Raw genomic sequence first — 15,748 nt, 5'->3', positions numbered from 1 at the left:
AGCGCGGGAATATGTAGAGAATGGTGAATCGAGCTCGTCCATGCGTTGAGGCCTGGTGAGCTCGTGGATTCGAGATGAGCTTTTGGAATTGGAAGCTAGGGTTTTGGATTTGAGCTAGGAGATGTAATTTTGGAGGCTCTTGGCTAATCTAGACTACAAATTGTAGGGATTAGCATGTGATTTGGGGTTTTGCCCTTGTTTTTGGAAAACCCTAGTAGAATTTAGGGATTTTTGTAATGAAGGGTTTAAAAATGTTCTAACACTTTAAAACTCTAATTAAGGGTTAGAAAATCAAGTGGGGCAACTTAATTTCTAGAGGAAAAATCATTTGAGTAGTCGAAATTGGTAACGAAGGGCTCTCTTGTATAGGGCAAGAGAAGCTTGGAGCAAGCTTGAAGATCCAAGGAATTGGCCCAATTGCAAGTGTCTACAAGCAATTGGGAGTACCACGAGGTGGGTTGTGCTTCACCGAAGTGATTAGGTCACTTCCATGCCAAAGAGTAAAGTATGGTATTATTGTTGATGCATGTATATAATGGTAGGTTGTTTATGGTAAATATGAATGTATGAATTATGTGTTACTAGATGGAATTACCTACCATTGGACAAGAACAATAGAAATGTGAAAATATATAGGATGGACATATATGTATGCCTAGGTGTGGATAATGAACATAGGTCGATGAACTCTAGAAAAATTAGAAGATTCGACATGTGAGAAATCAAGGACTAGATGTCATATGAATTATGAATCCTAGATATGGACAACTAGGATAAGAAAGAATATGATTGGGTATTGAACTTAGTGTCATTGAACATAGATTGAAAAATGTAGTGGTAGGAAGACCACTTGGATTGAAATGTCATTGAACTTAGTGTCATTGAACATAGGTTGAAAATGTAGTAGTAGGATGGCCACTTGGACATGAATGACTTGAACCTAGAAAAGTTGACAATATAAGGTGTGTGACGAACCCTTGAGACTTGGAAAGTAGATTTTGAAATCCCAGGACTTGTGATCGTTGAAAGTTCTTGGCCGTGGATGTATGTGGTGGGTTCTGTAAGTTATGAAACCCTAGGATCTATCTAGATAATAGGTGGATAGCCCAAATTCGCAAATCTCAATGCAATAAAAAATAAATGCAGAAAATAAAAATAGCACACTGAGATTTATGTGGGAAAACTCTAATTTGGAGAAAAATCCATGGGACCAACACGCGAAAAAATAATCCACTAAGAAAAAAGAATTACAAGGTGATTACCGACTCCATGGACTCGACCTCTCTTAACCTCCTATGGATCTCGCGCAAGCCTCCGGGTTGTCCATGCCCTCACGTTCCGATTCACGAACGCCACGCCTCACATTCGAATCCTCGAACGTCACTCGAATCCACGAGCTCACGATCCGAATCCACGAACCGCCTTTGATCACGCCAAATCCACGACAACGCACATGACGAGTATCATGTTTCTATGGTGATCCTTTGCTTAGAGAGTCGTTGAAGAACCAGAGAAATAACTCTAAGCAAAACTTAGATCATTCGACATATAGATATTGAATTCAATACCTCAAATTGAACTAAAAGAGGCTATTTTGTGGAGAATGGGTTTAGAACGAAAACCTAGCCTCTAGGGTTACTCTATCATGTAATCTCGTGCTTCTATATCAATTAGAGAACCCCAATAGCTTATTTATAGACTTTAGAATCAATTAGAGTCGGATTAGAAGCCAAATAAGAAAATTTTATATTGAGTACCAGTACTCGGGAAGTTGGTACCGGTACACTAGGACGATTCAGAAATATCCTGAGGCTGAGTACCGGTACGCGGCCGATGCAGTACCGGTACCCTGCTGATGTAGTATCGGTACTCGGCTTTGGTACCGGTACTCTGCCAATGTAGCATCGGTACTCGGCTTTGGTACTGGTACGCAATGCAATTCTCAGAATTGCAGCTCTCGGGTTTTGAGGTACCAATGTGAGGTACCAGTACTCAGTAATAGAACTTGGTTTTTCCAGTATTGTTTTGAGGAACTAGAATCTAGTACCGGTACACAATATCAAATATTGTTATATTCATTGTAAAAGTTCCAAAACCCACTTCTAATCCTTTAATCATTAATTCATATGATTCTAATGTCATAAATAAGTATGAATTACCATAAAGACATTTAAAAGCTTACCTGAGCGTCGTGATTCATGCAGTAAGATGTTTCTGAGTTCTCGAAATCTCGGATTCTTTGATCTTTGACAACCACGCACCAAACCCTTCAAGACTCCGATTCAAATCACGAAACTTGCCAATACAAAATCCCTAACAGGTTCCTCTCTCATCGCAAGAACTTCGAGGCTTGTAACTATGGAAGATTCTTGGCCGCGGGTGCATATGGCATGTTCTTCTCCCACCGGAAGAATCTTTGTACGCTAGGGTATATGTGGCATGTTCCTCTCCCTATCGGGGATCCCGGCTGCAGGTGTATGTGACATGGTCCTCTCCCACGAGGGGATCCCTGACCGCGGGTGTACTGTGACGCCCCGACTTCCCAGGAGGTCACCCATCCTAGGACTACTTCCGTCCTAGCACGCTTAACTCTCTTAACCTCTTGGGCCTAGCCACCNGATAATTAGACTAATTTGTAATTGTTACAAATTAGTGGTATTAAGGTGTAAATGTTACAAGAGAGGACTTACTAATAGTTAGTAAATTATAAGAGGACTTATGTGCAAATATTGTATTATTAATTTGATATGATCAAATTAATATAAAAATCGAATCAAATTAGGATTTGATCGATCTAACCAATTAAGGAAAGGATAAATTTAATCTAGATTTATACTTATCCTTAATTGTCATTATATTGTTAGGAATAGGATTATATTTCTATATATAATATACGGGAGTTTTTAGAAAACCGTAGCCGTCATCTCTCTTCTCCTCTCTCTTCCATATTCTAGCAAAAAAGACGTCCTTTGCAAGGGAGCTAGCACCCCGGTGAGGATATCGATCAAATCAAGAACCTCGTGTGGATACCTATAGAGGCCGGACGCGTGTGCGGCTTTAAGAGAACCCGATTTCACGGTCATCAAATTGAGGTGAAGATCTATCCGCGAAAAAGGTAAAGATTCAATCTTATTTTTCTTCTTTAATCTTAAGAACATGAGGGATCCTAATTGCGTGGTTTTTGAGATTGGATCTCGAGAGTTTTCAAAAATCAAATTTGTTTGATTTTCTTTTTCCGCTGCGTTTTTACCGTACGCAATTTTCTAACATATCCCTCACCCGCTGAGTGGATTCAAGGCTGAGGTGCACGGCATGTTCCTCTCCTCAGGCCTAGACATGAGTGGTAGTCTGCCGGTGATTGACTCGAGACCAAGTCGGGTGGTATATTTTGGCTAAGGTAAAAGAACCTTAAGAGCGGATTGGACTATGTAATGGATAGTGAAATAGAAAGTAGAAAAGAAATACCTACTTGCATTGATTTCATTATTACATTTAGTTGAGACATATGTATGGATGTTTTTATTGCTTGCTTGCACTTAGTTGATTCATATGTTTATAAATTGGACTAACCTGCTTATGTTGCCTCATTCGGACTTGGCGGGTCGAGCTCTTCCCTTAGTGGCTGTACCCACTGGGAACTATATTTATAGTTCTCATCCCCATGTTTTTCAGGTCCACACGTGAGTGACGCGGTGGCGAGAGAAAATGGCATNTCTTCCCTTGAGTGGCTGTACCCACTGGGAACTATATTTATAGTTCTCATCCCCATGTTTTTCAGGTCCACACGTGAGTGACGCGGTGGCGAGAGAAAATGGCATAGCTCGATAGATGGTGAATGCCCTACCACTTGTGATTAGAGAGATAGATGTACCCTAGGTCAGCATAGCTTAGAGGTATAGAGAAGAAAGAAACAAAATTGTAATAAAGTTGATTGTATTTGGATGAAAAAGAATATAAATGTAATGTGAATGATACAAATGCTTGTAATAGTGTAGTGGTTTATGTTCCTGATGCCTTCTTTATATAATCTATGTATGAATTTTGTTCCCGGTTGGAATGTCTTGAATTGTACTGATTGTGACGCCTTGAGTGGACCAGGGAAACTCAGTCTGTCCGGCGGTCTATGTGCGCGCCTGAACCGACCAAAGTGGTGGTCTCGGGGTGTAACAAGGCAGGTCCCCATCTCCTAATTCTTGGATTTCTTCCCCTAGGATTCCTCTAATCCTTGGATTTGCTTCTCTTTTCTTCATCTTCACCATGGAAGCTTGCTTTTTGGACTTGGAGTGGAGCTCAAGCTTGGAGAAAAGAGTGGTTTGAGGATTTGGGCTTCAACCCCTCCATTTCAAGGATTGGAGCTAGAATTGAGGTTAGTAGCATTCTTGCACTTTCTAATTGCAAAATTTGCAAGGATTTTTTTTGGTAGAGACCAAGTTTTGATGAAAGTAGGGTTTATTCTGGGACTTTTTGATTGGGAGTTTTTGGAATGAAATTGATGAGTGTAGAACACTCTTGTAGGTTGGATTTGAAGCTCTATTACTTCAATTTGGACTTTGAGCAAGTTTTTCTTGGACTAATATATTTTCCATCTATTTTCTATATGTTTTTTTGGTGAATTTCGTGGTAAGTTTTTTAGAAGCTTGTAACCCCTTGAAATTTTTTTCTAGGGCATAAGAAGTTTAGGGGGCAACTTCATCGGAGAAACGAACGAGGTTTCGGTAGTTATCTGGTATGTTCAACTTCACCGAAATGGATGAACTTCATCTATGTGTCCTACTCGATTCTAGAACTCAAGAGATGGTTAAACATGCAATTCATGGCATCATCGAATTTTTGGACATATAAATTGTCACCTTTTGCATGATGAAATTCAGTCTCTATGTAGTAGTGGTATAAGTAGCAAGTATGTAAGGTATCGGACTCCTAAATTTATGAAGTTACGGCGTGTATTGATTTGGAGAGCCATTTGAATGGTTCCGGTGAGGTTCGGTGAAGTCCGGGTGCATTCGGGCGTTTCGGTGCATGTAGGCGCGAAAACAGAACCCAAAAAGCTATGTTGGAACGTGAACTAAATCCAGCATTAGTGCGGATGAAAATATGATGTAAATACACTCGAAAGCATGTTTTGGGGGTCTCAGTATGATTAGAAGTGAATCGGAGACCCACGGAGCGAAAACGGACCAAAACGGAGCAAATCGGCGAAAGCTGAAATTTGCAGTTTTCGGGACCCTCGGGGTCCGGACCCTGACTCCAAGGTCCGGACCTCGAGAGCGAAAAACGCCCAGTTCGGGCTATTGCAAGGTTGGAGAAGTTGAGGGGCTTATTAGCATATTGTTACAAAAGGAGAAGAGTTAAGAGAGGGCTTCTCTCTCTCTTTCTCTCATTCCCTCACCCTCCCCCTCACGGCTCTCTCTCTCTCTCTCTCTCTCTCTCTTAATGTGAAGAAGAAGAAGAGAAAGAAGAAAGAGAGAAAGAAGAAGAAGAGGAAGAAGGAGAAGAAGATCAAGAAGGAGATCTTCATCATCTCCATCTTCTTCCTTGTGCTTGGAGCGAGCTTGGAGAGGTAAGCTTCGATACCCTCTCATGGTAGATCTCTAGAGATAGGTCTAAATGCTCTAGAAGTGGATTTAATAGACTCCTTTGATGCTAGATAGATGTTTATTGCATGAATCGGAGATCGATTTGGAGTATTTTGCAATAGTAGCATCTAGGGCATCAAAAATGGAGTTTTGGTATATATGAGGGTTTGATCTCAATTAACCCTACGTAAACCTAATTGCTAGGTATTCTGACGTGTTGGCGAAGTCGGTTCGGCGATTCGTCGAGTCTACGCGAAGTTATAAGAAAAACGGACGTTCGGAGCTTCATTTCCGCCTGGAGGGCCGAGGCGACGTCCAAAAATCACGAGATCGGATCTCGAGCACCATTGCAGTAAACCGAAGACCTATAATTTTCGGGGCAGCGATTCGACGCACGATTTTTGCTCAACGGCAAGATCGGGCCATGCCGGGTACGGGTGCCGTGAGAGGCTGATTGCAAGTGACTACAAGCAATCGGAGAGCGAATCGAGGTGGGTTGTGCTCACCGAAGTTATTAGCTCGCTTCCATGTCGAAGCGAAAGTGTAATTCTCATTGATTCATATAATGTAAATGCTAGATGATGCATATAATGTAAATGCATGATGACATGAGGCATATACTAGATGATGTTGACATATCATGAGATGATAGTTGATATATATACACGATAGGGTATTGGATAGTCGCATTTCTGTTCTTGCATGATCCTTAGTAGTGTAGCAACATGAGTTGACACTTGAGTTAGGATGCATGAGAATAGAGGAATGGTGATCTAGAACCCTATAGATCTAAGTTAAATGATAACTTGATCTTGCATTGTTGAATATGATGATATATGACTAAAATAGTCGAGGTATTACATTGTGACGAGTGGCATGTAAACCAAGTAAATAACTTGACGAGTGGCATGTAAACCAAGTATATAACTTGACGAGTGGCATGTGAACCAAGTAAATAACTTGGCGAGTGGCATGTAAACAAAGTAAACAACTTGACGAGTGGCATTAGAACTTAGTGTTAAAAGAACACTTGTGCATGATGGTCCTAGTGACAAGATATTCTCACTGTACACAGATTTGATCATACTCATAATGTCTGTTCAGCACTTGTGGCGGTCGCTCCGCACAAGTAGTGCGGCTCCGGATTTTGGCACGTGAATCGATTGGGATAGCCTATGTGGGGTCCAGCAGACAATCCCTCGTGTGGTTCGAGTTTCCCATTAAAGACGGATTTGAGATGTGAGTTGAGGGCGCGCCTATAGGCCAGCCAGTGGATTGGGTAATATACTCATGAGAATTGTGCAAATCAGGCATATGAGCGGTAGCTGAGTCCTAGTAGAGTGGACATTAGGCTGAGGTGCAAGTGAGACGTCCTTCGCCTCGAGCTTGGCTTTGCGCGGTATTCCGCGGATGATTGACTCAAGACCGGGTTAGGTGGTTAGCTTTGTAAAGGTAGATGAAACTTTATGATCAAAATGGTAAATGACAAGAATCTAAGATAGAGGAAACCTTATGTAACACACTAGACCTGTACAAGTTGCGAGGTTCGAGTGTTTGATTTGAGTTCCGAGCTTTTCCACACCTTGTGGAGGGTCGTAGACGGTGTTCCGACCTGTAGTTCGAAATTCTGGATTTTTTGGCTAAGTCCTGAGAGTTTCACTCTCGGGGACCGGTCCATAGTGGGAGAGAGACCGATTCCCGAACGTTGGTTTCGCGGGAAGGTCCTGAGGGACCGGTCCCCTGTGGGGAGAGACCGGTCCCTCCACCCGAAAACTGCCCAGTTAGGGCAGTGCACAGGTTGCAAAGTTGAGGGGTTTTTCTGCATTTGTTACATCCCTTAGTGTTGTAGAGGGGGCCAGGGCTCTCTCCCTCTCTCATTTCCCTCACTCCATCTCATCTCTTTCTCTCTTTCTCTCCCAAAAAGAAGAAGAAGAAGAAGAAGAAGAAGAAGAAGAGGAAGTGGATCAAGCTTGGAGGCCTTTGGACATCTCCCTCTCCCTCTCTTCCCACCTTGTTGATGCTTGAGGGCTTGGACTTGGAGCTTGCTAGAGAGGAGATCATCATTCTTGGAGCTTGGTTAGGAGCTTCTAAGAAGGTTAGTTGCTCATATCTTCCCTCTAGACCTAGTTTTGTTGGTTTTTGGGACATGAAACCTAAGAATGGAAAATCTAGGGTTTATTTGGGGCTTTTTGATTTGGAGCTTTTGGAGCTAATCTAATTGGATTAGAACCTTGGGTTAGGTTGCTTTGGAAGGGATTTTAGCTTCCATTTGAGCTTTGGAGAGGGATTTCTACACTATAGGTGAGAGTTTAGCCCTTATGCCTAGATGGTTAATGATTGAGCTAGTAGTTGTTCGTTTACTTCTTGTAGCTCACTTTTTTTATGCTTCTAGGGTGCTAGGAGCTTAGTGGACTTCTTCGTTGGAGCAAACGAAGGGTTGCGCGAAGTTCGGTGGGCTTGACCTAGCCAAAAATATGAGAAACTCTCATTATTGGTGATTTATGTATCGTAAAATGAAAAATCATGCATTTTCATGTTAGATGTATTATTTGTGAAATTTAGAATGTTTAGAATGCCCATGGTATGTACAATGAAATTTTGGACCTCTATGTAGTAGAGAGCTGCATAAGGGACTCATGCATGTGTTTGGGCATTCTAGTTGAACTTGGAACCTTGTTTTCCTATGATGAAAATGAAACTTGTATTATGCATTTAAACCTATGCCTAAATGAGACATAAGGGATTTTAGTAAGCCATAAAGAGGCTTGGGACTTGTAATATTCGCAAACTATGGAGCTGATGTCATAAAGCGGCATTGAGCTCGAGTTATTTGTGAATCTAGTAAAGTAGTGCCATAAAGAGGCATTGAATGTGAGATGTAATTGAGATATAGCAATGTTTAAGTGTCATAAAGAGGCACTAAACATAGTGAGTGTTGGAACTTCACATTGGAACATAGAACTAGACCGTTGGGTTACTAGTGGCTATTACCATGTTAGAGACATGATGATTGGATACTTGAGACGATGACTTTGCTTGCTTGCCATTTGTGCTCATTCGCACATGCTTGTGAGGGTCGCTCCCTACAAGCCGGCTGTAAGGAAGTGAATTCTCGAAATCCGAGGATTAGACTTCGCTTAGAATCGACTGATTGTCGAGTGTGTAGGCTTCGGAAAGTCCGAAGGTGATTATAATGCATGAAGTGCATTAAGGAAAGGTCCGCGAGAGCAGCAGTGCAAAATCTGCACTGGAGCAGAATTGCTCTCGGGGACCGATCCCTGGCAGGGAGGGACCGGTCCCATCAGGCTGGGCTGCGGGGATCCTTGAGGCGACCGGTCCATGGTAGGGGAAGACCGGTCCCCGAACGTTAGCCCAGCGAGAAAAGCCGAAATTTGGCTAAGTCCTGAAAATCCAACTCTCGGGAGCCAGTCTCTCGGACAAGGACTGGTCTCCCGGGGACCGGTCTCTCAGGCAGGGACCGGTTCCCGAACGCGAAATCCCTTCTGCCCGAGATGGAAGGCTATCGGGGACCGGTCTCCCCGAGCTGGGACCGGTCCCTCACTACGAAATCAGCCCAATGAAGGCTGTTTAATACATGGAAAGTTGAGGGGCCTATTTATAAAATGGCCTATATGAGAGGTGGGGGACCCCTCTGTTTCTCTCATTTGCTCTCAAACCTTCTCACACTCTTTTCCTCTCTTTCTCTAGAAAGAAAAGAAGGAGAAGAAGAAGGAGAGGAAGAAGAGGAAGGAAAAGAAGAAGAAGAGGAAGGAGAAGATCAAGAAGAAGAAGAAGATCATCTTCTTCCCTCTCTCCTTCAAGCTAGAGCAAGCTTGGAGCTTGGTTTAGAGGTAAACCTCAAACCCATCCATGGTGGATTTCTTGAGATTGGGTTTTATTGCCTAGAAATGGTTTGAATGGAACTTAGAGGAGATAAATAGATGGTTCGGGCTCGCAATTGAAGCTTGCACCACGGATTTCTCACTCGTTGCCATTCTAGGGCACGGATTTGGGATTTTTTGGAAATCTAGGGTTTTGATCTATTTTAATAGGTCGTAAACCTAATTGCTAGGTCTCGGAACGCGTCGGCAAAGATGGCTCGTCGATACGACGAGCGAGTGCGAAGATATCGCCGAACTAAGCGCTTAAGGGTTCAGATCGACCCGAGGAGTCGAAGCGCCGATCAAGGGCTGCGAGATCGAGTGTTCTACCCTCCGGGCATCACCAAGAGGTGGGTGGTGACCATCCCGAAGCAATCGGGCTCCCTTTTATGTCTTAGTATTTTGAGACCTTACATCCTGTGTTCACATGCATTGTAGGATAATTGTGCATTGCCTTTCCTTATGCTTTCCTAGCTGATATCATATTATGCATTAGTTGCTGGATATAGGGGATTGATGAGGATTGGGTCGAGACTTGTAATCCTATAGTGCAGAGATGAAACAAAAGAACGAGTGGCATCTAGTTGTTAATAAACAAAAGAACGAGTGGCATCTAGTTGTAATAAACAAAGAACGAGTGGCATATGTGAGTCGTAGCATATATGAAACCCATTGACTATGGTGATAGTAGCCCTAGAGGATAGGGTGCCCTTGAGGTGAGAGAATTGGATCATACTCATTGTCTGTTCCCAACTTGTGATGGTCGCTCCACACAAGTAGTGCGCTCCGGAGTCAGTCACGAGGGATGGCCTATTTGGGGTCCCGTGGGATAGGGATGGCCTATTTGGGGTCCCGAGGGATGGCCTATGTGGGGTCCTGCAGACGGTCTCGGATTCGTAGTATCGAGATGGCTATGTGAGTAGTAGGCAGATCCTTGAATGAACCACGAGATTAATTAATAAGTAAATAGCCTTACTTCTTGGACATATGAAGAGCTAGTTGATTATCTATTTCATTGTGCATGCATTTTCATATACATGATTCGGGCACCGTAGCGTAATTGTACTATCTGTTTCCATAGCTTTCTATATCTATCTATCTGTTTATCTATTTGTGCCCACTTGGACCTAGTGGGGAGACCGGCGGAGTCGACGGCCGAACCCACTGGGAACTATGGAAGATAGTTCTCACCCCACTCTTTTCAGGTTCGAGCTCGGGTATCCCCGGCGAGAGCGAGGATCGTGGTAAGGGATTAGCGCCCTAGTTGCATTAGCTATCCACCCATTTTGCATTGGCTCTACCATGTATTTATGTTTGAGAGTAGATGTTGTATAGGGTGAGGTTTGAGAGTGCTTGTACACATGTTTTGGAAGAATGTAAAAGATGGAATTAAATGTATAAAGTTGAATGAAAGTAATAGATAGAACTTTCTCTCTTTATATACTTGTATGTCTCATACTTGTATCTTGCTCTTGTTTGGTTGGCACTAGTAGTGCACCTCGTGATCGTGTATTTATGAATTGATTCCTGGGTAAATTCTTATACATGATCAGTTGGTTAGCCTTGGGTGGACAGGGGAGGTCCTGTCCGTTCGGCGTCTGTTCGACGCTCCCGGATCGGACCAAATTGGTAGCGGTCTCGGGGTGTGACACTAATGTTGTTCCGGTTTTGGTTCTTGTGAAGGTTGACAACGATTCGTTCCAAATTTACACCCTAGAGGCATAATAGAACAATATAATTAGCTTTTACTCTTTGTTTGATTGAATGAGAAAAAGTACTGGTTGCAAAGTTATACTGTTAGGGCGGAACTGAGTAGTCTAATGTTGTTTCGGTATTGGTTCTTGTGAACGTTGACATCGATTCATTTCAAATTCACACTCTCGGGGCATAATTGAACAACATAATTAGGTTTTACTCTTTGTTCGATTGAATGAGAAAAAGTACTATTTGCAAATTTATACTGTTAGGGCGCAACTGAGTAGTCTAATATTGTTCCAGTTTTGGATCTTGTGAACGTAGACATCGACTCGTTCCAAATTTACACTCTCGGGGCATAATAGAACAATATAATTAGTTTTTGCTCTTTGTTCGATTGAATGAGAAAAAGTACTCGTAACAAATTTATACTGTTAAGGCACAACTAAGTAGTCTAATGTTGTTCCGGTTTTGGTACGTGTGAACGCTGACATCGATTCGTTCTAAATTAACAATCTCGGGGCTTAATAGAACAATATAATTAGCTTTTATTCTTTGTTCGATTGAATGAGAAAAAGTACTTGTTGCAAAGTTATACTGTTAGGGCGCAACTGAGTAGTCTAATGTTGTTTCGGTTTTGCTTCTTGTAACGGTCGACAACGATTTGTTCCAAATTTACCCTCTCGAGGCATAATAGAACAATATAATTAGTTTTTACTCATTGTTCGATTGAATGAGAAAAAGTACCCGTTGCAAATTTATACTGTTAGGGCGCAACTGAGTAGTCTAATGTTGTTCCGGTTTTGGTTCGTGTGAATGTTGACATCGATTCGTTCTAAATTAACACTCTCGGGGTATAATAGACCAATATAATTAGCTTTTACTCTTTGTTCGATTGAATGAGAAAAAAGTACTTCGTGCAAAGTTATATTGTTGGGCGACACTCGAGTAATCTAATGTTGTTTCCGGATTGTGGTTCTTGTCAACGTTGACATCGATTCGTCCAATTTACAACTCTCGGGCATATAGAATATTTAATTAGCGTTTATCTTTGTTCGAATTGATATGTAAAAGTACTCGTTGCAATTTCATGCTGTTAAGTGCAATGAGTAGTCTAATGTTGTTCCGTTTTGTTCTTTTGAGGTTGACAACAGTTTGTTCCAAATTACTAACTCCAAGGGGATATGAACGATATAATTAGCTTACTCTTCTTTCCGATTGAAATGAAAAAAAGTACTCGTTGCAAGTTATACTGTCAGGGCGCACTGAGTAGTCTATGTTGTTCCGTAGTTTTGGTTCTTGTGTCAACAGTTGACATCTGTCTGATTCGTCTAAATAAACGACTTCTCGGGGCATAATAGACCAATATAATAGCTTTTTACTCTTTGCTTCGATTGAATGACAAAAGTACTCGTTGCAGAAAGTATACTGTTAGGCGCGCAACTGAGTAGTCTAATGTTTTTCCGGTTTTGTTTCTGTCATGTTACATCGATTCATTCAAATTAACATCGCTCGGCGGTATAATAGAAGATATAATTAGCTTAGTCTTGTTCGATTGAACGAGAAAGGTACTTGTTGCAAAGTTTTATTGTTAGGCGGCAACTGAGTAGTCAATGTTTGTTCCGGTTTTGGTCTTGTAAACGTTGATATCCGATTTCGTTGCTAAATTAACAATCTCGGGGTAATACATAGAAACAATATAATTACTTAGCTCTTGTTCGATTGAATGAAAAAATGTACCTCGTTGAAAGTTATACTGTTAGGTGCGGGAACTAGGTAGTCCTTTGTTGTTGCGCGGTTTTATGTTCTTGTAAAGGTTGACATCAATTGTTTCCAAATTTACACTCTCAGGGCATAAAGAACAATATAATCTGGCCTTTTTACTTCCTTTGTTCGATTGAATGGAGAAAAAGTATCGTGCAAATTTATACTGTTTAGGCCCGAACTCGAGTAGTCTAATGTTGTTCCAGTTTTCTTATCCTTCTAAACATAGATATCGATTCGTTCCTCAAATTTACGATTCTCAGTGGCATAATGAACAATATAAATTAGCTTTTACTCTTTTGTTCGATTGATTTAGAAAATACTCGTTGCAAAAGTTTATATTGTTAGGAGCGGAACTGAGGTGGTCTAGATGTTGTTCCGATTTTGGTTCCTGTGAGGTTGAATAATTTGTTCCAAATTTACATCTCGGGGCATAATAGAATAAATATAATTAGGTTTGTACTAATTTTGTTCGATTTGATGTAGAAAAAGTACTCGTAACAAATTTAATACTATTAGGGCGCGAACTGATAGTACTACTCGTCAAGGAAGTGAATCTTGAAATCCGAAGGGATTCGACTTTTTCGGTTTAGAAATCGACTATTTGTCGAGCGTTGGGTAAGGCTTGAAAGTCGCGAAGGTGCTAATAAGCATATGCATTAAGGAAAGTCCGCAGAGACGACGCCCGTGCAAAACATGCACTGGGAGCAAAATGCTCTCGGACGGTTCTTGGCAGGGAGGGACCGGTCCCATCAGGCTGGGCTGCGGAGGTCTCTGATGAGGCCGGTCCTTGGCAGGCAGGGGCCGGTTCCCGAATGTTGGCCCAGCGAGACTAGCCGAAATTTGGCTAAGTCTCGAGAATGTAGCTCTCAGGAACCGGTCTTTCGGACAAGGACCGGTCTCCCGGGGACTGGTCTCTCAGGCAAAGACCGGTTCCCGAACGCGAAATCCCCTCTGCTCGGAATTGCAGCTTTCGGGGACCGGTCTCCCCGAGCTGGGACCGATCCCTCACTGCGAAAATGCCTAGAGAGGGATGGTTCTAAAGATGAAAAGTTGAGGAGGCTATCTGCAAAATGGCCTTTATTAGAGGTTGGGGACCTCTCTTCTCTCTCATTTGCTCTCTCTCCATCTCACACTTTTTCCCTCTCTTTCTAGAAAGAAAAGAAAGAGATGAAGAAGAAGAAGGAGAAGAAGAAGAAGAAGGAAAACAAGAGAAAAGAGAAAGAGAAGATCAAGAAGAAGAAGAAGATCATCTTCTTCCCTCTCTCCTTCAAGCTAAGGCAAGCTTGGAGCTTGGCTTAGGGGTAAGCTCCAAACCCATCCATGGTGGATTTCTTAGGATTGGGTTTTATTGTTTAGAATTGGTTCGAATGGGACCTATTGGAGATAAATATGTGGTTCGAGCTCGAAATCGAAGCTCGCACTGTCACGTCCCGCTATCGCCAATTTGGTCGATCCGGGCCCGTACACAGACGCCGAACGAACAGCACCTCCTCTGTTCGTCCAAGGCTCAACAACAACGGATACATGTATAAAGAAATTAAACAATTCCCAGGATCACATTTCAATATACATGGCTTGCACGATGGCAAAGCACAGACACAGTGATAGTAAACGCTAACTGTACAATAAATTCACTGTAAATTTTAAAACTTTACATAATGAAACATTTAGTTATTCACATGCTATTATTATACATTCAATTTACAATATCTCTGTACATCGATAATAGATGATACATGAGCCAAATGGATATCCACCTAGTACTCAGGTGTCCACTACTAGGCTCTGGTCTGCCTCGTTCTGGCCACAATACTTCGCAACGGAACCTGTATGGTTAGTGGTGTGAGACCCTACAAGAAAGTTCCCCAGTGGGTTCGGATCCGCTGATCGCCGACGTCACCCAATCTAGGTCTAACTCAGGCATATGTAGGGCAAGAAAGTAAACAGATAGTAACCACTATAACATGTACTACTAACATGCTGTACAAGCTGAACAGAAGTAACAGATATAAAAACTGTAAATATGCAATGCAATGCTTTTCATTAACTTTAACCCAATCTTTTGGTTACCCTCTGGTTTAACAGCTGACAAGTACGTTAGTCTGGGGCAAGTAGTTTAGCCCATCAATTTACACCAATTCAGTGGTTAACGCCTTTGGGTTAACAATAACTCACCAACGAAAATCCTCAGGGCCCTAAGGCTGGCTCCCCGATGGACGTCTGTGGACAAGTACGTTAGTCCTGGGCAGAGTACGTTAAAGCACCAACCAAGTGACTACTCGGAGCTCACTGCCTGGGGGGGGCGACAGCCACAAGCTAAGAAACAGACTATGTGAGTAAGATGCTGATCCCACTTAGAGGATTCAACTGACAAACAATGTCACAATTTAACTCTAACTAAGTTCCTTTATACTAGTTTCATATGCATTTCTCGAATGCTAACCAAATCTCTGTCATGATGCAAAGTATTACATTGTTCTTGTGGTCCACCCCATGCATTCATAGGGTCTATTCCCAGCATTCTAAGTTCACTATTTCAAATATCACTTTCATCAAATGCACTCCTATAATGCATGACTACAAGTATATGGCTCAACGAATATTCATAGCACATAAAAGGTGATTCAAGACTCGGATAGGCACCCCCCCTTTTTTGATGCGGAAAGGGAAGAGAATGCGCTTCTAGCGCTTTCCCGAGACCGCGACCCGCGCTCGTCGACTATGCGACGCCGAAATCTTCTTTGGCGATATTTCGTGGTAGGAGCGCGGATTGCCGAACCCGAACTTCGGCCAGCGCGTTTCTTTTACCCCAATTAGGTTTGTACGCGG

This window comes from Ananas comosus, linkage group 3 (genome assembly GCF_001540865.1).
Source record: "Ananas comosus cultivar F153 linkage group 3, ASM154086v1, whole genome shotgun sequence".
Lineage (NCBI taxonomy): Eukaryota > Viridiplantae > Streptophyta > Magnoliopsida > Poales > Bromeliaceae > Ananas > Ananas comosus.
This window is presented reverse-complemented; position numbering follows the sequence as displayed.